The sequence below is a fragment of the Ambystoma mexicanum genome, chromosome 1p, assembly GCF_040938575.1.
Source record: "Ambystoma mexicanum isolate Mex_15411 chromosome 1p, UKY_AmexF1_1, whole genome shotgun sequence".
Classification (NCBI taxonomy): Eukaryota; Metazoa; Chordata; class Amphibia; order Caudata; family Ambystomatidae; genus Ambystoma; species Ambystoma mexicanum.
Window position 1 is genome coordinate 714,001,704 of NC_090921.1, and position 25,468 is coordinate 714,027,171.

A 25,468-nucleotide genomic window follows, 5' to 3' on the forward strand; every position below is an offset into this window, starting at 1 on the left:
TTATTTTTCTTCAATTGCACCAAAGAAAAGAAGTCAAAGGCACCGTTGCTATGCTGCCAGTTCAAAATCTTTTCACTGAAAATAAGAACATATTCTGCCTTTTAAAATTACTGCGCCATGATGCTCTTTTTCAGCTTTTCAACAGTACACAACTTGGTTCCAGGGTGACCCAGCTACGCCCATCCATATTCAGGTAGTGCTCCAGCAAATGGGGGCATTTCTCATTGAAGGACAGGCTGTGTTGGGCAAGATCTGTGAAATAACAAAGAATTTCATTCCAAGCCATACGCAAAACGCTTTACTTTTGCAACAAAATATCAGATAAACTCTTTACAAAAAGCCCTCTCTCTCTCCTAGCTCATGTCCGTTTCAAAGGACATTTTATTTGAACAGATGCCTGTGCATTAGAAACATGACTGGGCTTTGGAAAGGTTCAGAAAATGGATGAGAGGAAGGCTGCTTTGTAAAGTGACAGCCAAGGAAAATTAACCACGTGTAAAATGGTGCTATTTACAAAAAAGAAGATGTCTGTTTAAAAGTAAATTGTTGAATTAAGGCCCTGTCCTTGCATAGAAATGTGATGGGGGTTTGTTTTAAAACATATATAGGATATTTAATTCCAACAGACTTTGCTCCAGCCTGGGACAAGGGATTTCCAGGGCACACAAGTATGACTTCCTGGTAGCACCTCTGTTACATTCGTCCGTCCTGCTCCCCCCGATACTAGTGCTCATCTAGCTCCATCACACCGTCTCAGGCATTCCAGGCACTCCACACTCGGCACTTGGACACAAATAATATGCAAAGCCAGAGGTTTGGGTGTAAAAGCTGTAATATTAACACACATACCAGGCTCTGGAGGGCTGCATCGACTCTGGCCCCTCCCAGGCCTGGCTCATACTTCTGTACAATGCAATGCTACATATTAATCTCCTCCCATTAGCCATACGCATTTATAACAGTTCATTTCGCCGAAGGGAGAGAATCCAGTACATTTCGTAACTGGCTGGCTGCTTCTGCGAGGCAGCCTTGGGACTTGAGCCAGCAGCTTGAGCTTCAGAGCTGCGTACTTCTCAGAAGGGAGGGCTGTTGATGCCCATCTTTCGAGGCTTGGCTGGCAGACATTCCACAGCTAGCTTCGCTGGTTGTGCTCCGGTAGTTCTCTACAACATCTTCTTTCATTGTTTAGATGTTTTAGGCCAGTCCTTATGCCAGATCATTAGGCCAGACTTCCTGCTTCAGATGTGATGTACCTCAACCAAAAGAAAGTGCAGAATCAGAAATGATCCAGGTAACATGGCCCACTTATTTTTCATCTCTTCTTATTTTATCTATGAATCACTAACCAATCCCTTGAACTACTACTACATAAGCATATTGCAATACACACTATTCTTACTCAAACTTGGAAGCCAGAAAAATAAAAAAAAACATTACCAAACTAAGAGATTATTTATGTCTTTACTCATTTAAAGCCATTCACTGTACTGTATTGCCACCTATTAACATCAGCCATAATCTAGGGTGCATCTAAAACACCAAAAACAGGCATAAATACATGTCCAGCCCTTTCTAGCTCGGAGCATCCGTGTCCCCGTCACTCTCACATTCAGCAACTTCTGCTTTCATTGTTTAGATGTTTTAGGCCAGTCCTTATGCCAAATCATTAGGCCAGTCTTCCTGCTTCAGATGTGCTCAACCAAAAGAAAGTGCAGAATCAGAAATGTGCCAGGTAACAACCTCCCCTCAACTCAAACTATAGAGCTTTAAAGGCATCTCCATGGCAACGCTGGATTAGGTTGGCTAGAGCCTGACATTTGGCTGTGGGTTGGGAAGAATGCTCTGCCGGCCCATCTGGGGCAAAAGACCGTTCGTATTTAATAAACTTTAAGACCATTTCTGTAACTGTAACACGCGGTAATGCGAAATTCTAACAGTTTAAATGTAATTTTTGTGCCATCAAAACAAGACATTGTACCTTTCCCTAGAATGTGGGGGACGCAAACAGCAGGAAAATTTAATTAATGGGAAATTTACTTTGAAAATGAATGCAAACATGCTCTATGATAATAGGTACACATACATAAAATTGTAGAATTTTAGATGAAGCGGTTCCCACTAGAAATTGCAAAAGATTATTAGTACGACTAAATAACATCGTAGAAATTTAGGAGTTGGAATGACGGGCTCAGTGTAAAATATGGAATCTGCCTATGTGATTTTCAAAAGCACCACAACTGTAAAAATGTGCATTTTGTGTCATAACTGATTTTGGCAAATGTAACTGTGGGAGGGCCATGGGCATTGTAAGCACACACCATAAAACTAATGTCATGTCCCTGAAGTCCACCGGCTGACAGGAAGGCAGTGACTGCCACACCTGACCAATCCAGTTGTTAGAGGCATGTCAGGCCAAAGGTCTGCCCCCATAGTAAATCCTGTGATGTCATCTGCCTTATAAAAGGTGGAGGCTCAGAGACAAAGGACTGACTCTCCTGACTTCCAGCTTCAGCATATCCCGAGATACAGACATTTCATACTCACCCCGCAAGATTCCACTGCCAGAAAAGTGATAGCTGATCCTGACCCTCCTATCCAGGCAGAACCACCCCTCAGAATTAAATCCCACAACAATCCCACTAAGCCAGGGAGAAAGGGGAAAGGTGGCAGAATCCTCATTGCGGTTATCCAGCGCTTCCTGCTTTAACCAGCTGATGCTGTGCCGTGACTAGACCCTTGCCTCGCTGTTCAGATACCCGGTTGGATGTCCAGAAACCCATATTCAAGTGCTCATTGTAAGTATCACCCAATACCCATAGCAAAATATAGCATATCCCATGTTGATATCTTGCCTTTGTTCCACCCTATAAGTAATCCTGAAAGTATCCTGGTAACTGTTTAAATTATCAGAACCCTTTGTGTATTCTGTTTCTTGATTTCCCTGTGTTAGCGCCAGTCTTTCCTATTCTTTTAGTCCATTGCACAAGTCCTTAGTCATATTTGGAGTAAACTAATTAATTCCCACGTAAAGAGCCTGCATGTGGGGGGGTTAAAACTGCAGCTAACCTGTTTCACGGGCGGCGTTCCTCTGTTCTAGCCACTAAAATATAGTTTCAGTAAAACTTATTTATTTCCTTTTTAAACCGATTTTTCCCTGTGCAACCGCTTTCATTTAAAAACCGAGTTTCCTTTCCTGTTAAGAATCTCACCCAGTCATGCATTCAGTTACCCTTTCACTTTCTTATTATTCCTGTGATGTTTATCTGTCCCATAGCATTAAAAAAAAAACGCATTCAGATTGTCAACCCGTTTTTAAGCTGTTTTGACATTAAAACCCACGAAAATAAGAAAATGCAATTTCTCCACGTGTGATTTGGCTGCAATTTGTTTTCCCTCCCAAGTAGATTTTCTGAACTGTATGCCCGTTGTTAGGACATTTCTTGGTAGATTGTTAGTGTTCTTACATCTCTGATACTGTTATACTCAATTCTACCTTTTTCATTCAACCGCACCTGTAAAATAAATATTTAGTAATTTCGCTGGCTGTTTTGCTCAGTTTTCGGGGAGATGCATATTCGGGGGGGTAAGTCAGATTTTTATTCCGATTGTTGCATAGTGTACCTGGCTCCTTGCTACACCTCCCCATCCAAATTTGATTAATAGGGGTTTGAGAGAGTGTTGCAGGGGGAATGATTAACTGCGAAACCATTTAAAAATCCACTCAAAGGTTAATTTTGCTTTCTTCCAATTGTGTAGTGTTTATCTTATATGACAAGGTCTGAGTTCATTCCATCAATTTACTGTGTAATTGTGCGCTGCATCCTAGGCCAGTAGCAAGAGCCCTGGTCTGGTGTGCGGCGCCCCTTTAGAATCCTTAACAGTGCATATCTGAAAACATGATACAGCGAGAGATAGAGCATCAGCATGTTATATTTTACCCTTTCTATTCCCTGCCTAGAATATTTGAGAAGTCCAGCCTGCTGGCATTCCCATCATTCATCTACATATCTTACATAGATTCCGACACAGTAGTGCTTAACCCTCCAAGCTAACTTTCGGAAACATCGAGTAAAGCCATTTAACTTTTACTGCAGTTTGGTGACAGTGCTGCAGTAGCAGCAGGCTCTGCTGCGGCTGCCATGCCAGATACGAGAGCCCCTGCCTTCTCTGCAACATATGGTGCCCCATGCAGGCGAAGGCATGGCACCCACAGCAGGAGGATATACATCAATTCCACTTTAAATCACTTCTATGGCTGTGGTGCACCCAAAGTACTGTTGGAAATGCAGTTATTCTAGTACATCAAGGGATGCATAGACTCGCTTGATAGTAGATGGCTACCCGGGTAGCTCAGCAGGTTGACAAAACGTTGCAGAGACGTTATATATGGAAAATATAATTGTGTATTGATATATCATTGTGGTTTATTTTAATGCGTTTAAGGTTGAATTTAACCAAAACAAAAACACAAAATGTATGCAAAACTTGTTAAAAGGAAGTGCTATAAAATGTTTTTTGGCCAAGGTATGAATAGGGCAACGAGTTGGGGTATTTCTGCCTCTGTAGTGAAAACCAAAAGTTGGCACCCATGAACCCAGTTTAATTTCCCAATAATTGCTGTCAGCACAACGGAAGCCTTTATTTATGATTAACCAGTTTGATAAAGATAACATCTTCATAAATATAACCTGTGATAAAACACCAAGCAAGGGGCACACACATTACAGAATATTGGTGTGGTGCTCTGACGAAAAAATAACTTCTCAAAGAAAACTAGTGAACGCAAGTTTCAGTAGCATTTATGCGTTTGGAAATGGCTTTTTTTCCTATGAACGTGTAAAATTCACATTTGAACAATGTGTCATGTAGAACACCTGCTTTCAACAGTGATTTTCCCCCTCCCTCGCCCACCCCAGCGATGTTCATGGCCCATTGATTCCTGTTGTGTCTCTTTCAGGAGAAAAGAAAACAAAACGGAATGAGCAAACACAGCCAGGAAATGCACAGGTGACGGCTGGGGAAAGGAGCACTGCAAAGATTAGGTCACTGAGACCCCAGCTTCCCTCAGCGAAGCTGGGGGCTTGGTAAAGCCTGGTCATGCCTGAGGCAGGCCGGGTCCCGAGGTCCGGCCAGACATCTGATGCTGGATCTCGTAGCGTCCCATGGAACAGAGGAGTGACGAGGCAGAGGGCCAGCCAAAGCAGGGGGGCCGTAGTTGTATGATATCCGACTTCCCCACGGCAGATGGAGCCCAGCAATCTGCCGTGGGGGAGCCAGATATACAACTCCAGAAATGCATGCTTCCGTCCCCGCTTGCCTCCTCTCCTCCATGGCCCCAAGGTGGGGGCACAGAGTAAGAGATGCAGGGAGACCAGCATTGCAGTGATCCAGCACCCCTGCTCGCCTCCTCTCCCCACGCGTTTGCCTTCATGGGTCCACAGGGGAAGAGGGAAGTAGAGGGACTAGGAAAAGCCTGAAACGCTTGCTTCCCAGCACCCCCTCCAACTGTGGTGCGAGGGCTGAGCAGAGAAACAGCATCCCTTACCAGGCAGAAGACGCTGGCAGCACCAGCAGGAAGCAATAACGTAGCCTGAACATGCAATCAAAATGCAGGAAAGCACACGTCCAGGCTGCATTTATTTCCTGTTTCGTGGCCATGCCCCCACCACGTCACACTGACCGAGCATGTGCATGGGGGGGCCAGTGGTTCGCCATGCACAGTTAAGTGAGGCAAAAAAAATACTAGTCTCTCTTTTCACGCGCCCCACAGATTAAAGCCCCCTGCCTACAGTATGGCTTTGTTAAGGCGAAATACTCAAGGCGAAATGTTATCTTCGGGCCGGACTACAATAGGAGTCTGCATTTTCACTGTATACTAGCATAGTACACATGAACATGCAGGCACCTAGTCAGTAATGCAGGGAAATGAAGGAACTCTGTCCTATACAGACAGCAGAAGAAATGCCCAGGGGAAGGGGGAGAAATCAGTAAGGACATCTTGTGGTACAAACAGACTCAGGCCGGTATAGCTCAATGCACTGCCTGGCAGCACTGAGCGGTAAAGCTGGGAACATCTCTCTGCAATCTTCAAATCAGAACCCCTCACCTCTTAAAATCAGTAAAGTTAAAGAAATCATGCCAAAGGAATTTCATGCCGTCGTACTCACGCCCACGTCCCAAACTCCTACCTACACATGACACCCTGCCCAGGGCTCTTCATCCAGAACCCCGGGCTGACGCTGCACTCGTCCCCCGCTCCGGCGGCAGCACAAATCACCCCCAGCGCAGGAGGGCTCATCATCCCCAGAGGCATCCAAGCCCGCGTGTGCCTGTGCAGCAGTGTAGAAAAAGAAGCAATCATGCGAATGTGGTAAAATGCGGTCGACATGGAGCTTAATTTCCAACTGGGTGAGCTCATTGCTGTTTAAACAGTGAAAGCAGTGTTGCGCAGATTAACGACTGAATAAAGATGCCGTATAATATGACTTGTTACTAGCAGCCGAATTTGGAAAAAAACAGCTTCCGTGAAATTCCCTCGTCGTGCACGACACAGCCATAAATCACTTCTGTTTGGGGGAGAATGAGCCGGAATGGGGATACTTACCAGCCAAAAACACAAAGATCCACTGTTGCTGCAAACAAAATCAAAATATGAATAACAACTCATCGTCATCTAAATAAAACTGGCGCTTTGAAACACTTCTGAAATGTATAATCGCCTTATTATAAACACACAATAAAAAATGAATACCTGCTTGCACACGGCATGCCGTGCTCCTTCCGGCGTGATTGTCTACCTAAGCACGTAGACGTTCCACGTGGAAACTTCAAGACGAGTTAAACTGAAATACGTGCAAAACGTCATAACGCCTTAAAGGCATTTGAGAAAATGTCGGCAAACCTTTAAACAAACACACAATGCTATCGGGTCTCACAGGGACTTTAAAGGTGTGATTGATAATGAAAGCAATATAAGGACTCCAATTACGAAACGCTCGTATCCGGATTTCAGATAGCATCAAGTGAGTCCATGCGATCCAGTTCTTTTAGTGAATTTTATATGCATTTCTTTTATCATCCATTAACTTAGACGTTCTCACCCCTTTGTTGTTATATTGGTAAGAGGAGCCCTGTTGCAACATCTGGAAATGCATGCTGCAGCTGTAATTCACTGTATTTTACTTATCACATGTTGAAATTAAACGTAAGTACGTGGCGTTCTAAACATCTGGTTTGGAAATTACACAGGGCAGCCTGATATCGTAGACACAGTAGCTACTCCGAAGTTCATTTACGATACAGTTCAGGCTCTGGAATGCTCGCAGACGCAGTATCTAACTGCTGTCCAGCTACTACGCAGACCCTGCTCTGGTGTAGGTGACTACATTTAACAACTGCAGGCACAGTGTCTGTTCTAGGTCTGTTGGCTGCAGACATAGAAGAACGCCCCGATCCTTTGGAGTGAATGAGTGCAGACACATTACCTGCTCTGGAGCTAATGACTTCCGATACAGTACCTCGTGCCTGCTCATCAGCTACATCAGTACCTACCCTGGGGCATATCATTACAGACACGTTACTGAATCTGGGATACCGATTCCAGACACAATACCTGCTAATCCGTTACATATGAAAGAATATCTGCCCTGGGGTTTATTTACTACAGACACAATACCTGCTCTGCACAGTACGTGCTCCGGGGCTAATGAGTCCAGTCACAGTATCTGCTCTGGAGCTAATGGTATTTAACATAATACCTGCTCATGAGCAAATCCGCGGTTAATGACTGCAGAAACACTAAAAAAAAAGCCATGCACCCTTTAATTCTCGTGTTTCCTTTACCATTCCTAATTCACCTCTGACACCTCGAGCCACACTTTCTGAAATGAACGTACAGCAAAATGTGTTTGGTGCAAATGATGGGATGCTCATTCACTTCACTTGCGCCAAAAGTGTGGTGAACCGCGCACAAAGGACATTTAAATGTGTGCATCATAGTTGTGCACATTGAGGTGCTCGTTTCCCACCAAATGCACAACTGCGCAAGGCAGAGGGTAGAAGTTTTTTTTGGGGCATTTTCAAGTAAATCCTGAGTTTCAAAAGAGGTGCTCTTTTCAAAGCTCAGGGGGAAAAAAACATTTCCGTGTGCCTATTTGGAACAGGTGCAGGGGGATATAAAATGTATGGGTAGGTCACTTATGATCCTCTCAAGCAATGAGTTAGTGAATGCTGTGTGTGAATAAGCAAGTGAATGTTGAGTCAAATAATGTATGTGTGGGTGTGTTCGTGCTGGGCCAGGGAGCTGATTTTGGCTGGTGAGGGCAGCACAGTAACTGAACTTTAAAAAAAAATGTTTTTATTTTATTGGCATTTTTAACAATAAGAACACATGTAACCCCCCTCCCCATCCCTTCTCACCCCCCACCTTCTCCCCTCTTCCCTCCTTCATCCCAACACATGTAATAAACAACGCACCCAGTCCTGATTGCCCCCCCCACCCACTTCTGAGTCCATAAGCAATGTAGATGGCTCCCCGTCCCAAGTTTCTGTGAGTGGACAGCTCTCTCGCCAGCCGTTGTACTGGCTCTTGCACCGTTTGAGAACCCCCCCTCCCCCATCGTCCACGGCTCCCCTAGAAACTTTAGCCATATCACAGCTTCCGGTGAAGGTGCCCTCCCCAAGTGGAGCGAGTACTCGCACCAGCAATCTCATATTCCTCAGGCACCATGCTGCCCGCGAGTCCCACCACAGGTGATGCAGAACAATGTTCCATTATGAGAGAAACCTTTGGTGATCCCCCTTGAATCGAATAGGTAACCCAGTGCACAAAGTTCCAGGTTTTACTAACCCATTAGTGTTCTGCGGGGCAGGTTTTTGTTTCCATTTGTGTGCTACCACAAGAGTTGCTGCCACTATCAGTATGATGTATGTCTTTCTTTGAGCTTTCAATGGTAGATTTTCCAGCACCACTGATTGCCCGGATAGAGGTACTTGTGTTGTCTGCCATCTGACTCCTAAAAATACTATTCATTGCAACACAGGTCCTGTCTCAATAAGGCTGAATGACTGGGCATTCCCACCAGATATGCTTCCACAATCCCTGTTCCCCACATCCCCTCCAGCAGAGCGCTGACCAAGTTGGTTAGAATCTATGTAGTTTTTCTGGGGTGAGATGCCATTGGACCATTATCTTAACCCACATCTCCTGAATCTGGAAGGCCTGCGTGAGCTTGGGTATATCTGCCCATAACTGAGTCCAAAGTTCCCCCTCCAGCGGCTGCCCCATTGCAGTTTCCCACTGCTCCATATAGTGCCATACCTGGCTCCTTGCCCCTTCTGCTATAATCCCATATATAACGCTCCTACCAAATGCCTGTCCCTATATCTATCGTTGCAAACAGGGCGTGAGATCCCTGGTGGCCGCTGACCTGACCATTAGATTCGTAAGATAATGCCTCAGTTGAGAGTAGTGATACCTCTCCCCTTTATCTAGCCCAAGTCCTGCTTGCACTGTGCAAAGGGTTTAATGTCCTGACCCGAGAACATGCCACGTAGTTTACAGCACCCTGCCGCCTTCACTCATTGAAGGTATCCCTTTCTTTACCCGGTGTGAAATGTGGATTCCTAAACAGCGATGTCTGCGGGGAAGGGAAGGTGGTCAAGTTCACCCTCCGCTCCAGCTCATACCATGAGTTCCCCACTAGGGCCCCTATCCTGCTACGGTACATGTTTGCAGGTCTATCCCCCTTGGGTCACCACAACACCTCGTCCAGCGGTGAGCCCACCACCGCTTTGTCCATTCGACACCAGACATTCCTGTGATCGCCCCTGAACCAATCCCGGCTCACTCTGATTTGAGCCGCAAGGAAATGGAGGCAGAAGTTTGGCACTCACAGCCCTCCCTTGCTTCTGGGAGACATTAGCATCTGCATAGCTACCCTGGTTCTCTTGCTGTTCCAAATAAATGACCCCACATGTTTTTGAATGGTTCTCAAGATACCTTGGGGAACCCCGACTGGCAGGGCCGTGAAATAGTACAGGACATTTGGCAAAATCACAATTTTAAGGGCATTTATCCTCTCCATTCAGGATATTGATAAGGGCACCCATTCCGCCAGCAACTGGTGCATCTTTTCCACTAAAGGCGGGTAGTTTGCATGGCAAAGAGCACCCAAAGAACCAGTAATCTGGACCCCCAAATATCTAATGCCAGTTTCTGTCCATCTGTAGGGTACTATACCCTGTAATTCCTGAACCTTTTCTGAGGAGGCAGTCACATTATTTTTAACCCTGCCACCTCCCCAAAGATGGGAAGTTCCTGTGAGATCCCTGGAAATTAGGTTTCTGGTTCTGTGATCAAGAGGAGCATGTTGTCAGCAAACGCTGCGACTCTATGCTCCTCACCCCCAAAGGGAATCCCCCTAATATCCGGGGAAGCCCTAATGCTGAGCAAGAGAGGGCTCCAGGTGGATGGTGCATAAAAGTGGAGAGAGCTGGCAAATGTGCTTAGTGCCTTGTGAGACTGTGATCCTCTGGGGAAAGTTGCCTGTTGATGGCCAGGCGCAAGGAGAGAGTTCGGTAGTTGGCTCTTACCATTGAAAGGAATTTAGAGCCGAATCCCATAACCTCTGTGGTATGGATGTGGAATGGCCATTTGACCTGGTCGAATGCCTTCTCAGCATGCAACGCTGGTATAAGTGCACGGGTTCTAGATTGATTTACTTTTTCAATCAGATGACGGACCCGTATAATCGTAGCCGAGGTCTGCCTATGCCTAATAAATCCTGACTGGTCGGGATGAATCAGTTTGGGGAGGAGCTTATCCAGGCGTGACGCCAGAACCTTGGTGTAGATCATTTTGTCTAGATTAATAAGGACGATCGGCTGGTAAGAACTGTATAGTGATATCTTTACCCGACTTTGGGAGCAGCACAACCTTGGCTTCTTCCATTGTCGGGGTGATACACCCTGCTCACCCTCCAAAAAGAGTTAAAGAGCTGGACTAAGCGCAGTATCAGTGCCTATCTAAAGGTTTTGTAGGTACACGCTGGAAATCCAGCTGGCCCGGGGCCTTTCCTGATGGCAAGGCAGCTATAGCCACCTTACTTCTTTGGGAGTAATGTCTCCCTCAAGTTCTTCCCATTCTCGAGGAATGATCTTGGGGAGAGGGCACCGGAACAGGTATTTCCCTTTGGGCTCCCTACTCGGGAATCTGATGTATACAGGGATGAAATGTATTCTGTGAAGACCGAAATTATTTCAGGTAGAGCAGTGCTTTCTTGTCCACCCACCTTTTATTTTAAGGATTATCCTTGATGCTTCTTTTTTCCTAATCAACCCCTCTGACAGGCGATCCGCCTTATTGGCTTTGACCTAATACCTCTGTTGGAGGTAAAGCAATGAACGCTCTGCAACGCTAGTCTGCAAAACATCTAATTGTCTCCTAATCGGCCGATCTTCCCTTTGCATCGTACTCCCAGCGTTGTTTGCCATTTGAGCCAATATTTGTTTGTTTAGCTTCTAATTCCTCCTGTAAGAGACCTAGTTGTTGTTCCTCTGGCCCTTCATTGCAATGGGCTCCCCCCTCAATGTAGCCTTAAACGCGTCCTGCACCAACTGGTCCCGTACACCCTCTGTTGCGCAGAGTAATCCAAGATTTTATTCCTTGTCCTCTCATAGGACTCATTCCTTAAGGATGTGGCTGAGGAACGTCTACCGCCATAGGTCTGGTTCGTTCTGCCCCATATTTAAGGTAATCGTTATGGGTGCATGGTGTGACAGGGTGATAACTCCTAGCTCTATCCCTGCAACCTTACCCAATAGTGACCTCGAAATCCAGGAGTAATCTATCCTTGGGAAGGATCTATGAACATGGAAATAAAATGTGTAGACCCCCTCAGTTCCCTACCAATGCCAATTGGGCCATATGTTCGTTCAAGCAGAAAGATGGCACCACCTGGTTCTGGAACACCCTTGCGCTTCTGTCTTCTTTTGGATCCCAGACCAGATTAAAGTTGTCTACCAATTTTATCTGCCCATTGGCAAAAGTCTCCAATTTGGTCGGTGTCGCCCGCAAAAACCCATCTAGCCCCGTATTGGGGTGTAGATTGCTGCCACTGTATATGTCCCCCTCTCCCATTGGAATAAGTTTGACAGATACCTACCCTCTGTGTCCCCCTCTGTAGCTTTGACCTGGAAGCCTGGGATGTCCTGAATAGCGATGACCCCCCCCCCATCTTCCATGGGGCATTGGATTGGAACAGATGGCAGTACCCCTTGATTTCCAGTTTATGCCTGTCTCATCTCCAAACGTGCATCTCTTGGAGGGCTACAACTTCTATGACTTTCCCTGCCCAAGAACTATTCCACCTTCCTTCTCTTAACCAGGGAATGAAGCCCCCTGACATTTAGGGCGATCACCCGAAGCACTTCCTTCTTTCCCATGGTCATCTTACTGTGCAGCTCGCACTAATGTGTGGCTGCCCTTGTGATCCCTCCCACCCCCCTCTGGGCAGGCTCAACCACCCTCTAGCTTTCCCCGACCCATCATCTCTGGAATTGAGCCCTTGGAACAACCCTGAGTAAACCTGTGCTCCCACTAGACCCATATAGATAAACCAAAACATCTTGTACCACCCACCTCCCCGGTACCTTTTCCCTATATACCTCCCCCAGGCAGACTACAATATTCCTTCCTGTAAACCCCCCTTTCGCTCAGCTTGGCACTCAGTGTTGATGGGCATTTGGGCACCTTCCACTCCTGCCCCCTCGTCGGGGTGGTTAAACCGTGCCCCTTGGGCCTGTTTATTTTAACCCCTTGTCGAAAAACTTCATCCACTCTCACATTTACCTCTTGAGCGGTTGTCTCGTCTTTGTTCTTGCCTTGGTGACCCTTTGTCCTCAATCTTCAGTACCTTCGTACCTTCCTCGCAGGTGGTGACCCGATGCAGTTTCCCTTTCCATTCAAACAGTTGTCCAAAGGGAAAGGTCCACTTAAAGCGTATGTCCGCTCGCATTAGGGCACACGCCATCGGGCCCATCATCCTACGCTTCACCAGGGTGGTCTGGGCTAGGTCCTGGAATAGCTGCAGTTCCGAACCATTGTAGCTGATTGATCTGGCCCTCCTGGCAGCCTCCAGCACTTTCTCCTTCTGCCAGTACTCGAAGGCCAGCACTACATCTCTGGGTCTGGACCCTGGCTCTCCCCTCTTTGGCCCCACTCTGTGTATGCTGTCCAGCTCTATCCCTGACCAGTCTTCCACCTCCAGCAGGTCCGCGAACGCTTCCTACACCATCGTGCGTAAATCCTTGTCCGCCACCCACCTCAGCAAGGCACTTTATTTTGAAGTTAGATCTTCTCAAACAGTTTTCAAGGTCTTCGCCCTGGTTCTCGAGGTTCTGCGTGACCCTTGCTAATTGCTCTACCAGCTCGTCGATCTTCCTTGTGTCCCCTGCGACCTCTTGTGTGGCACTCTCCGCTGCTTCGGTCCACTGACCAAATTGAAGACTTTTGCCAAAGGGCAGATAATATTGGGAGATGACTTTAATCTGGCCTGGGATCCAAGAGAAGACAGGAGCGCAAGAGTGTTCCACAACAAGGTGGCGCCATCTATCTGCTTGAACAAACACATGGCCCGATTGGTGTTGATAGATGGCTGGAGTGAACTGAGGGGGCTACGGGTTACACATTTTATCTCCACATTCATAGATCCATCTCAAGGATAGATGACTCCTCGATTTCGAGGTCACCATTGGGTAGGGTCGCGGGGCTAGAGCTAGGAGTGATTGCCCTGTCAGACCATGCGCCCATAACGATTACCTTAAATATGGGGCAGAATGAACCAGGCCTATGGCGGTGGAAGTTCCCTAGCCACATCTTTAAGGATGGAGTCCTATGTGAGGACATAAGGAATAAAATCTTATATTACATTGCATTTAATGCAACAGAGTGTGTACGGGTCCAGGTGGTGTGGGACACGTTTAAGGCTACATTGAGGGGGGAGCTCATCGCGATGAAGTGCCAGGGGTACAAAAACTTGGTCTCTTACAGAAGGAATTGGAAGCTAAACTTAAACAAATAATGGCTCAAATTGCAAATAACGCTGGGAGTACACTGCACAGGGATTATCGCCTGATTAGGGGCCAATTAGATGTTTTGCAGACTAGAGCTGCAGAGTTTTCATTGCTCTACCTCCAACAGAGGTATTCTGTCAAAGCCAATAAAGCGGATTGCCTGTCAGCCAGGTTGATTAGGAAAAAGGAAGCATCAAGGATAATCCTTAAAATAAAGGTGGGGGAACAATAAAGCACTGCTCTACCTGACATAATTTCAGTCTTCACAGAATATTATACATCCCTGTACACATCGGATTCCCCTGAGGAGGGAAGCCAAAGGGAATACCTGTCCCGGTGCCCTCTCCCTAAGATCACTCCTTCAGAACGAGAAGAACTTGAGGGAGACATTACTCCCGAAGAAGTAAGGGAAGATATTGCTGCCTTGCCATCAGGGAAGGCTCCGGGGACGGGCGGCTTTCCAGCGTGCTTCTACAAAACCTTTAGAGAGGCACTGATACTGCACTTGGTCCAGCTCTTCAACTCTTTTTTTGGGTGGGAACGGGGGCAGGGTGTATCACCCCAACAATGGAAAAAGCCTATGTCGTGCTGCTCCCAAAGCCAGGTAAGGATGTCACCATGCGGTTTGTACCGGCCGGTTGCCCTTATTAATCTAAACACAAAGATCTGCACCAAGTTCTGGCGTCATGCCTCGATAAGCTCCTCCCCAAACTGATCCCGACCATTTGGGATTTATTAGGCATAGGATAACATTCTGCGGGTCCGTCATTTGATTGAAAAAGTAAATAAATCTAGAACCCCTGCACTTATACTAGCGTTGTGTTCCAGAAGTGCTTCTTTAATAAGGGTAGATGCTAGGTGCAAGATTACTCCATCTCCCTGATCTTCTGATAGAAATTCAACAACTCTTATATCGTCAGACGATATGTATCGCAATGCTGGCACTCGCTGTAATCGCTTCATCACATTAGATCTATTTAGGAGAAGTGACTTTCTGTCATTTGATCTTCTTGTCAATAATAACTTTGTCATTTCTTTCCGATTTTCTTGAATGTTTGTGAGTATTCTCTACTTGAGTGGAACGGGGGTTTAATTTAGATTGATTGAAACCCATTCTCGGATAGAGGTCTGTCTTTCTATTGTCCTCCGATCTTAACGAGACAGGCTTTATTTTTACATGTTGACGATTCATTTCCGCTGTCAAATCTTTTCTCCTGCCTGTTGTTTGTACTTCCTGAAGACCCCCTTTTTTTTGTCCTCCCTTTTTTCTTCCATTGTTAGAAAGAAGGGCACTGTTTTCTCAGTTTCCAATGGTCCATGCACTTTCTTTCTTTTTTGAGGATATCAGAGCTTCTTGTTTTTCAGTTTCCTGCCAAGCTGGGGCACTTAAATTGTTCAATTGTGCATCTTCTTCCTCCTCTATTAGTTCTGCCAAATCATTGAGCCCGCCATACGATTGAAATGAGAGATATTCTCTTCTGCCTTCAATATTGTGTTTTGGAGCAGTGTCGGTGTCAAGATCCTGTGGGGGGCCAGGATTCAAGCTCAACTCTTTTCGAGGTCTTTTCGATTTTTCAGCTGAGGTCGACTGAGGAGGCTTCTGTAGGTTCCGCAAAAATGCTCTCGAACCGTTCATCTTTTTATTTGGTATAGATTTCGCATTTTTTGGCTTTTTCTCCTGCGGTTCTTCACTCTTCCTTTTCTTCCCTCTAGTGCCCTCTTTATTGGAAGGTCCCACTGAAGAGGATTTCAAGATCAAGAAAGCATTTTATTTCGGGGCTCTAGAATTTTTTTCCGTCAGATAATTGTGATTTCCTCTTGAGCTGCAATATCAGGAGCACCAAATTCCCCTTCTATTCCCAGATTGGTCACAGGGTATCAGTAGCCCCCTTAATTGCATTCTCTGCGGCTTTCCAGTGGGCTCTCATCCACTTTCCATCTTCCAACAGAGCAGTCATCAATAAGATTTTATCATTGGTCTCACTCCTTGCTAGGTCGCACAGTCTTCTTTGCCATTGGTTGGAAGTTTCTGCTTCCACATCCAGCCGTTCTTCCAAATTTTTTTTGTGAATAAATCTGTTGTCCAATTTCACTTGCCAGGCTTGTGTTAGATTGACTTGTTCCTGTACTGCCGAGTGAATGGACTCGTATAGTTTAGAAAAGGGTGCAAGGGAGACCGTCAGGGCAGCCATTACTGTGTTTTGTAAAATTTGCCAACTCTGCCATCGACAGGCCAACGTCCTTGCCTTTATCCCTTCCTGGATAGGTGTAAATCGAATCCGGGCTCGTCGACTGATGAGGAGGCGTTTCTGGAACCCACACTACTATTAAAGCAATCCTCATCATTGGTGAGATCGACCCAGGCATTTTCAGGCAATTTTTCACTGTCCGAGCCTCCAAGGGATTTCTAGGACGTTTGCGCAAGCCTTTGCGCTAAATGACCCATTGCCGCTATGGGGTCCTGTAGTAAGCTCTCTGACTGCCAGGTTCCATTCTTCCACAGCGGTAGATTTATTATTGGCCATTTCAGCATCTTCCAGGGCCTCCAATTTATCTTTAATAAATGACAAGCTCTTACGGAAAAATTGGAAAGACCAGGCATTTGGTTTCCTTCCATGATAGCTGTTGTGATCAGTTTGGAATTGTTCATTATGGTCACACTTTTTTCATTGAATAAACTGTGTTCAGGGTGAGATGATTAGCCCGTATGGTCGCCTCAGGTTCTGTGGTTTCCATTGGTCTCCCACCCTGGCCAGATAAAGGTAGTCTTTTCGGCGATCTCCTTGCAGAGCGCATATTCATCAAGGGAGTTTTCGGTAGCAAATCGGAGCCAACACTTCCCATTTTCATTTGTAAGCGCGTCCGAGCACCCGCTTGATTAGTTGGCTCCATAATTGAGTCTGTAGCAGATATCAATACCTCACCACAATGGTCCGCCCAAGGCTGCTAAGTGCGAAGTACCCTTGGTTGTGGCAATACTATGGTAAGGCGCCCCCCTCACTCAAGCTGGATATAATTACTTTATCTTCCGGCCAGATAAATTCTGTGGGGCCCACAGGGATGGAATCCAATAGCAGGCTAATGCTTAAAGCAGCTAGTTGTTAGTTTATGGGTCTTCAATGATAGATCAAAATTGTCATGAGCATGTAATAAAGCTTACCTCCAACAGGCCGTCAAGAAGACCCGCTATCCACACAGATGGAAGGTGCTAGCTGGCAGCACGCAGAGTCAGTATACTGCAGCGAGGGCTTTCCCTTTTCTTCACCGAAGCAGCCGCGATTGACACGCACACAGCAGCCACGGTTGACAAACACAATGGGACTGAAGTGTCGTGGTCACACAGTGGGGCAGAAGTGTTGCAGGCGGAGGCAAGACCAGCCCTCCTATGTCTGCACTCTCACAGCGCCAACACTCGCCAACACTCGCCACACACGCTCCGTATACGCGGAAGCTGGAGATTTTGAAGAATGGGCTCCTCCTCCATGCCTTGTCTGGTAACGGCCACAGAGGACAGACTTTCTCTACTGAGAAGTCATGAATGACTGGTATTAAGCCACACTCGCCAACACTCTCCACACACGGGAAGCAATGTTAGGGCCCTTCCAAAATTCACAGCCAGGATCTAGGGGAGGTCCATCATAATCAGTATAGACAATTACCACGTGTCTTGTATCTGGATCAAAGCTCAGAATATCGAGAAATGTACCTGGGAAGCAGGGTGGAATCTCATCCAGTCTCGCTAAAAGTGTTTTGCGTTAGAGTTGAGTGGGCTGGCTCGAATTAATACTTCCCTCTTCTAAAATGTCACTTCTACCTGGAATCTTCATGGAAATGAGAGGCCCGGGATTCTGGTCTTGGATCTGTTTGCCTATCCAGTTAATGTGTTATGAGTAGACATTTTCTCCAGATTCCAGGGCAGGGAGCACTGGGTGTAGATGCGATGACAATATATTGGCTAACTGTGCTTTTTTGTAAGCATTCACCCTAAATCTTAGATTCCAAGAGTGGCAATAATAATCTGGGACAGCGTTCAATATATTTTAGTAGTGCTATCCTGTACTTCCTGGCATTGGCACTGGTGTGGCAAATACTGACTCTCCCTTTTCCCCCCTCAGACTGTTCATAGGGGATCGGTTGGGCAGTCTCTGCCACTGGTCAGTATAGGAATTGGTGCAAGCGTTTGACGGCTCATTGTTCCATTAGACAAGTTTCTCTGCGCTTTTACAGCCAATAATACTGTCATTAATGCGTGAATTGATGTTTGAAAACAGATTCCCTGCAACATCAATGCATGGTTTCATTAGTGCTTCAGGTTGGGTTTTATTCGGGACTGAATGTGAAAGCAGCAATTCTATCCTACATGGGGAAAAAACAGCTGCTTGCAGGAGCTCTGACATTTTTTTTAATGTTTTTTTTTAATTTATTTTTTTACCTTCTGCATTGCAGACCATATAGAAAGGCCACCATAGTTTCCATTGGCAGGTGCATAACATCAAAGATATGCCTAGCTGATACTGCAGCTGAGATCCCTCTACCAAGAAAGGGCCATGGGAGTTCTACAAGGGGCATTGCAACCTCTTGGGTAGGTGTTACTCTTCAGCAGAGTAGTGACTTGGTTGGACCCTAACTCTTTAATAAGACATTATCAATTGTACATCAACAGTCAATCTTCAGGCTCTTTTGAAACTAGTGTTCTGCCTCTGGGCACTCGTTAATGAAAGCGGGATGCCCATTTCACAATACTGATCGTGACGTGGATGTGGATTAATCTATTAACCATCAATCGCTAGATTTGACGTACCACAAAAGTAAGTACCTGGGTGAGGAAGTTGGACATGGATGTAATGCGCTAATTATTTACCAGTAACCCTGATTAGTCTGTTTTGTGGTCCAGTGACAATTGATCTTGAGGTTGTAGAGAATCGGTCGCACAATTCCTTGCTTTGCAGACTTCAGAAAATCCCTTCAGATTGTTTTTATTGTTTAGGCTTTTCCATGGGGGAGGCATGCTAAGGAAGTGAGAATTTACAAATTGTACTTCAGGCCCCGGAGTCAGATTGTCCGTTGCTGTGGATGGATCAGCATGTTAATTGTTAGGTGGAGGCAAGCGTCCCCCACAACCAAAATGATAACCAGTACACTTTTCTTTCCTTGGAAAACCATGAGTATTGGCCACCAATGTATTAATTAGGTGGTCAGTGTCCAACTTCAGTCCCATACCTTTGTGCTGTAATTGGGGGGGGGGGGGAGAAGGGAGTGGAGGGCAGGACCAAATGGGCCCTATGTCCCCTCCAGTATAACCTTTGTCAACTTATGGGGGCCAGGACTCTCCCTCTTGCATACACCCTGCCCAAATCCCTAAACCGTAGGGCCTTTCTCAGCCCATGATCCCCCACCTTGCTAATGGGCATTAAAGGGAAAATGCTGACCTCCCCCCACCCCCCGCCCTCCGCACCTCCACATGAGGGCAATTGAAGCATGGTGCACTAATCGTGGAGTGAGCACAAATGGGTAAAAGCACCATGACTGCCTATATTGTGTCCCGGCCTGAAGCCATCTCTGTTACAAAATCTCTCTGCCACTATGTAACCCCTCCCCCACTAAGAGTAAGCAAAAGGGTGAGATGTTGGGCAATATAAGAATCCAGTCAATGCGGTGGAGGGACATCCGCGGGCAGTGTAAATCATGCACAGGAGACGCGTCCTTTGTCTGACAGCTTTCGTGTTGTATCACTTCTGAAAGCCCCCCTGACTATCTGTCCCCAGAGGAGACTACCTGGCGATGTCACTTCTGGGTGGGTCGGTTGTATTCCCGCCCCACCCCTTGAGTGACATAAACCATCTGACCACCATGGTCCCAAACCCCGTGGCCTCACATGCGCTCCCCGTCTCCCCACTATGGGGGGCTGCTTTTGCAAAGGCCTCAGAAGGGGGCGGGCATTGCCTGTGACCAAAATAATTGACAAGACATGTTTCTTGATTTGGAAAACAATGAATCATTGCAACAGATGTATTCAATACCACAAAGCAAATAAACAGATGTATGTACGAATTAATAAACAATAACTGTATAATAGATTGGACAGTGTCCCCCCCGGCCCATAACGTCTGTCTAACTCCTTCATTGTGTCATTAAGGGACAGGACCAATTGGGCCCCAAGCCTTCTCCGGTATAACTTCTGTTTACTTATGGGGTCTGTGCTGGGACATCTGCCCTACTGGTTCCTTCTGCCAGGCTGAATCACCTCCAGCCCTCCTGCCTTGCCAGTATACATTAACTAGAAAACACTGACCCCCGCCCCCATCAGAGGGCAATTGATTCATGACGCACTTATCATGGAGTGGGACCAAAAGGGATAGAAACGCCACCAAAGGGCGAAGGGAACTACTCGTTACTTTCCTCTCCCCAACAATCGCTCCACAAAACAGACTATAGTCTTGATATCTCTGTACCCCAGTGGGCAGATGAACACCATCCTTCTGCAAGCATTCTGGGAATGTGAGAGCACTATGCTTGATAAACCTTATTCTGCCCTATGCTGGCTGGCCCATAGCTAGATTCAACTTGTTAACGGAGGTGTTAATTTTCTTTTTGGAAACTTGTGGTCCCCACCTCCTCCTAGGGGCCATTGTTGACCCAGCAACTGTTGTAAATATAATTGTTAGCCAACACAACTCCACTAAAGGCTTCTTTGTCACTGTTCTCCTACCCTGTCACATCAGGCCTAGGTAAACCAGCACTCTCAAAACATTTGCGGATTGTCGCCATCAGCTGGTTTAACTTCAGCCCACTGGCCCAGTACATCATTGTGCTCTAAAGGCTCATTGCTTTCTTCAACAAACAGCCATTGTTGTTTTATGAGTGCTCTTGCCTTCTGATGTTCGAATACCCTACCACCTATACTGCTTGTTCATTTGTTAAAAGGCCAAAAAGTAAAGGACACAACTGTCACTGAATCCAGTGAGGTACCATTATATTTTCTGACAGTAGTTGCGGACGGATCTACAATTCAAAACAGTAAAGACCTCCATCTGCCAATCCTCTGCTACTGGCATCAATCCAGAACCTGCCGCAGATATTGCCACACCAATTCTAACAGAATGTGGCTTATACCTATCTGGACCTACTCCTAGCACCCCAAGCTCTTTCTAGCTCACCTCTGTGAACTGGTAAACTGACGCATCTATGTGCACCCAGAGTGGACTTCCCTCCTCTAAGGGATGCATTGTCTCCAATGTCCGAACCTGGCAGCACTCATGGCCCAGTGTCCTACCCATTCGCACTCTGTCCCTATTCCCACTGGGTCGTTTTTTGACCTTGCAGCCCTATATTGGATCCTGTCCCGTAGCAGCCGCACCAAAACAAATGTGTAGGCCTCTCCATGTGCCTGTCCTTTAAGCGACCGCAAGTTCATTTACTCTGAAACCCCCATAGAATTTCAGGGTGAATGCTGCTTTAAACCAACCTGTCTCGTACAAAGTACTACACCCCTATCAGTGGCCCCAACAGACTTCTTAATTTTGCAGCATTAAGCAGCCTCTTGTTATCTTCAATCTTCCGTGTTCCCTCGACAACCCTTCGAGTGCTCTAAGAGTTATGGAATTTGACGGCCAGGCCTCCCTTTGGAAAATAATGTGATTGCTGCAAACTGATTTTATTTTGGCGTAGGTGACTGCGCGGCCCTGCGCTTTTAGCTATTTCACATATCCGGCCACCATATTCAGCTCAAATGGTGTGCCTAAACCGTGTATCTCACAAGAAGCCCTAGACAGACATTTCATATGTTTCCTTACTCTTATGCGCCAATGCTACATTCTGCGAGATAAAGGCCCCCAATTTCCAGGGTTCCTCTGAGAAAGGAGTAATTTCCTCATCCTCCATTGTCCAAAAGCTTGGAACACAATACTATACAATATTTTTCACGCGCCTGTACACAAGTGTTTCTAGGTGCGACAAGACTTGCAGGCCGATTCATGTAATTCCTTCCAAAAGTGTCGCACGCGTGCCCGTGCGAATGTCTGCGCCAGCCGCGTGCGATAAAATCAATTTCCGCGCACAGCTTATTCATGGATTCTCGCCTCCAAAAGCAGACGTGGCGCAGCGACCCTGCAGCAGCGCCAGTTACGCCCCAAAGGCCCATGCCAACCCTGTACCAGTTTACCGGACTGGCAAACAGCAAACACAAAGCGGGGAACGTGTATTACGTGCGCTAGAAGTTTCACACGCGATCTGGCCTGGGGGAGCGTGTGCGTGTATTTCAGGGGTGCGCGAGAAGTCCCACACGCGATCGGGCCTGGGGGTGCGGGGTACGTGTATTTCAGGGGTGCACGAGAAGTTCCACACGCGATCGCGCCTGGGGGAGCGTGTGCGTGTATTTCAGGGGTGCGCGAGAAGTTCCACACGCGATTGGCCTGGGCGCGTGTAGTTCAGAGGTGCGTGAGAAGTTCCACACGCGATCGTGCCTGGGGGAGCGTGTGTGTGTGTATTTCATGGGTGCGTGAGAAGTTCCACACGCGATTGGCCTGGGCGCGTGTAGTTCAGAGGTGCGCGAGAAGTTCCACACGCGATCGGGCCTGGGGGAGCGTGTGCATGTATTTCAGGGGTGCGCAAGAAGTTCGACACGCGAATGGCCCATAAAAGTGCACGCAAACAACAAACAAGCTCAGACGCCAGGATGAACATACCGTTCCTAGCAGCAGTGGCCGTGGGATACCGCAGGAGGAGGAGGAGGATAGTCCGGGCCAGAATTTTTACACCCAGAACCAGCCTTTTTGGAATGCCTGATGACCATGTATATGGGAGGTGCAGGTTTCCACCTCACATAATACTCGACCTGGTCAGTGAGTGGGAGGATGACCTCACATCAACCACCCTGTGCTCCCAAGCACTCAGCCCCCTGGAGAAGGTCCTCAATGTACTGCACTTCCTGGCCACTGGATCATTCCAGCGGACAAGTGCCATAGTGGGGGGGTGTCACAGGCCACGCAGTCACGCTGCGTACACCAGGTCTTGGCCATCATCACTGCACGCCCATCAGACCGCAAGCACTGGCATTCCATCAACGCCCAGGTAGTATGTGATGCCAAGGGAATCGTCACCTCAGTATACGCCAACTATCCAGGCTCCACCCACGACAGTTTCATCTACAGAATGTCTACCCTAAACCAGGACATAGAAGCTGGGCGGCATGGCGATACATGGCTGCTCGGTGAGTATAAATGCCACTGCGCATGCATGCATGTCAGATACTGAGTAATGTCACAACCCCACTGATGATACCCATCACCACCTCCCCAGGGGACAGTGCCTACCCTCTCAGCACCCACATGATGACGCCAATTCGGAACCCCACCACGCCGCCCCAGGTAAGATACAACACAGCCCACATTGCAACCCGGGGCATCGTGGAGCGCACATTCGGAGTGCTCAAGTCACGCTTCCGCTCCCTTGACCGTTCTGGCGGGCAGCTGTTATACGCTCCCCCAGTAGTGTGCAGGATCATAGTGGCAGCATGTGTCCTGCACAATGTTGCAACACGCCGGGGCCTGGCCGTGGACATGGTGGTGCCCCCACATCCCCAACCACATGCATGCCCACTGCGCATGGGAGGGGAAAGGGCACGGGGTGAGGCAGCCCGTACGCAGCTCGTGGCTAATTACTGAACATAAAATCGTACCCCTGTGGAGTGCACACAGCCCTGGCACATACCAGCTGACAATCAATGATGATTGTAACTGACAATTATGATGTGTCAATGGACAGTCAACTGTCACAACCATACCAGCCTGAGATTGTACATCTGGAAGTGTTCCATTGTGTGCTTCCCTACCTACACAAACACCACCAATGCTGTGTTCAAAAGACACACTTCTATGCTGCTAAAATCATTACCCCCTTGCAAGACACAACATGACAACAGTGCCATGTCACCCAACCCCTCCCCAGCACCGCCACCCAACACACCATGGCATGACATGCCATGTGAGAGCAAACAAAGTCATCCCCCAAACATGACACGTGTCACAAAGTACAGTGTCCCTAATGGAAACTGGCCACACACAATATGCCCACATAAATGTAGAAACAACACACATGACCAAATACTTACCACAATACAATCGACATAGCATAAACATGACAGTACTAAGGCAAAGGATACGTAGTCCTACAACATGAGAATGCCAGCACATCCACCACCTCCAACTGTACAGTGTTGTTGCCACGCACATCTGGAAGTCCACTGCTCACAACATGAGCTCCATCTCCAAAGTGGACGGCCTTGTGAAGACATGAGGAATGAACCTGCAAATTAGGAGGGAGACATGGATGCACAATCACACATCAATACACCATGCAGTGCACAATACAACAACAATATGCACTAGGAATGTATACACAGTATTGACTACAGACTGCCCACACAGCTCATGGGAGTCCAACGTCACTGTGTAATTCACTGTCACTTGGGCACACTCTTTGCAAGCCCATGGAAACGGGAAGCAGGAGGGGTGTGTGTCTCACGAATCCAAGCATCTAACCCAAACTCAGGACAAGCCTGCATGTGCCCAGCCGGAATACAGTGGATGCCCGCGGGAGCCACACAAGGCAACACACTGCAACAAAAAATCAAAAATGGCCATATGTGGGCCTGGGGGGGGTGGGGGACGCCACCCAGGAGGTCCGAGGACAGGGTGCCCACCAACAGCCACCTGCGTGAATGTTGCGGGAAAAAAAACCTCCATGGGCTCATGGCCTGCACGGCTACTAAATAGTGGGAGATTCACTGCTGGATTCGCTCTCCTCAACCTCTGCTGCTGCTGCCACAGCGGGTGGTGGTCTTATGGGAGGCAGCCCACGCAAAGCCCTAGTTTGGTCCTCCATGGCAGCAAGCATGCAGGTCTGGAAGGCCTCGTTCTGGAGGGATATGGTGCGGAGATCCCCATGCAACACCCGACGTGTTGCCCGGACCTTTGCCCGAGTTGCCTGCATCTCTGCTGAGAGCGTACGGGTGACGGGCTGCAGCAGCTGTTCCGTCCTGGTGACAGTGGAAGCCTCAAGGTCCACAAGAGTCTGCCTGAGGTGCCAGACCTCTCCCCTCAGGGCTTCCCTCTGTCCCTGTGCATCTATAGAAATTGATTCCCTCAGATTGTCCAGGGCCGCCTGTCTGTCCCTGTTGGACGCCAACATGTCCTCCCTGACTGATTGGCAAATGGAATCTGTTGCCTGCTGTAGTAGCTCCATCTGCCTTTCTGGGGGGGACAATGGAAGTGGCCACCCTCTCCATGACTTGAGCAATCATTTCTGATGATGCTGCCTGTTGGTTGGCCATACCGCAAATGGATTGCTCCCATGCGGTATTGCCTGGTGGCGGACGGCCACCGCGTTGGCGGGCACC

General features: G+C 47.5%; 1 protein-coding gene and 1 long non-coding RNA gene across 2 annotated transcripts in view; one reads left to right on the forward strand and one right to left on the reverse strand.

Moving 5' to 3' along the window:
* Positions 1-814: 814 nt before the first annotated feature.
* On the reverse strand, positions 815-6,828 carry LOC138579922 (uncharacterized). The gene is made up of 3 exons (XR_011304158.1): positions 6,752-6,828; positions 6,605-6,632; positions 815-6,329 (listed from the first exon to the last, which is right to left on the reverse strand). It is a non-coding gene; the product is annotated as an uncharacterized lncRNA (long non-coding RNA).
* Positions 6,829-6,907: 79 nt separating this feature from the next.
* DPM3 (dolichyl-phosphate mannosyltransferase subunit 3, regulatory) overlaps positions 6,908-25,468 on the forward strand; it is a 63,106-nt gene continuing 44,545 nt past the window's right edge. The window contains exon 1 of the mRNA XM_069650147.1: positions 6,908-7,022. The gene's annotated coding sequence lies outside the window, so the exon portion shown is untranslated. The remainder of the gene's footprint in view (positions 7,023-25,468) is intronic.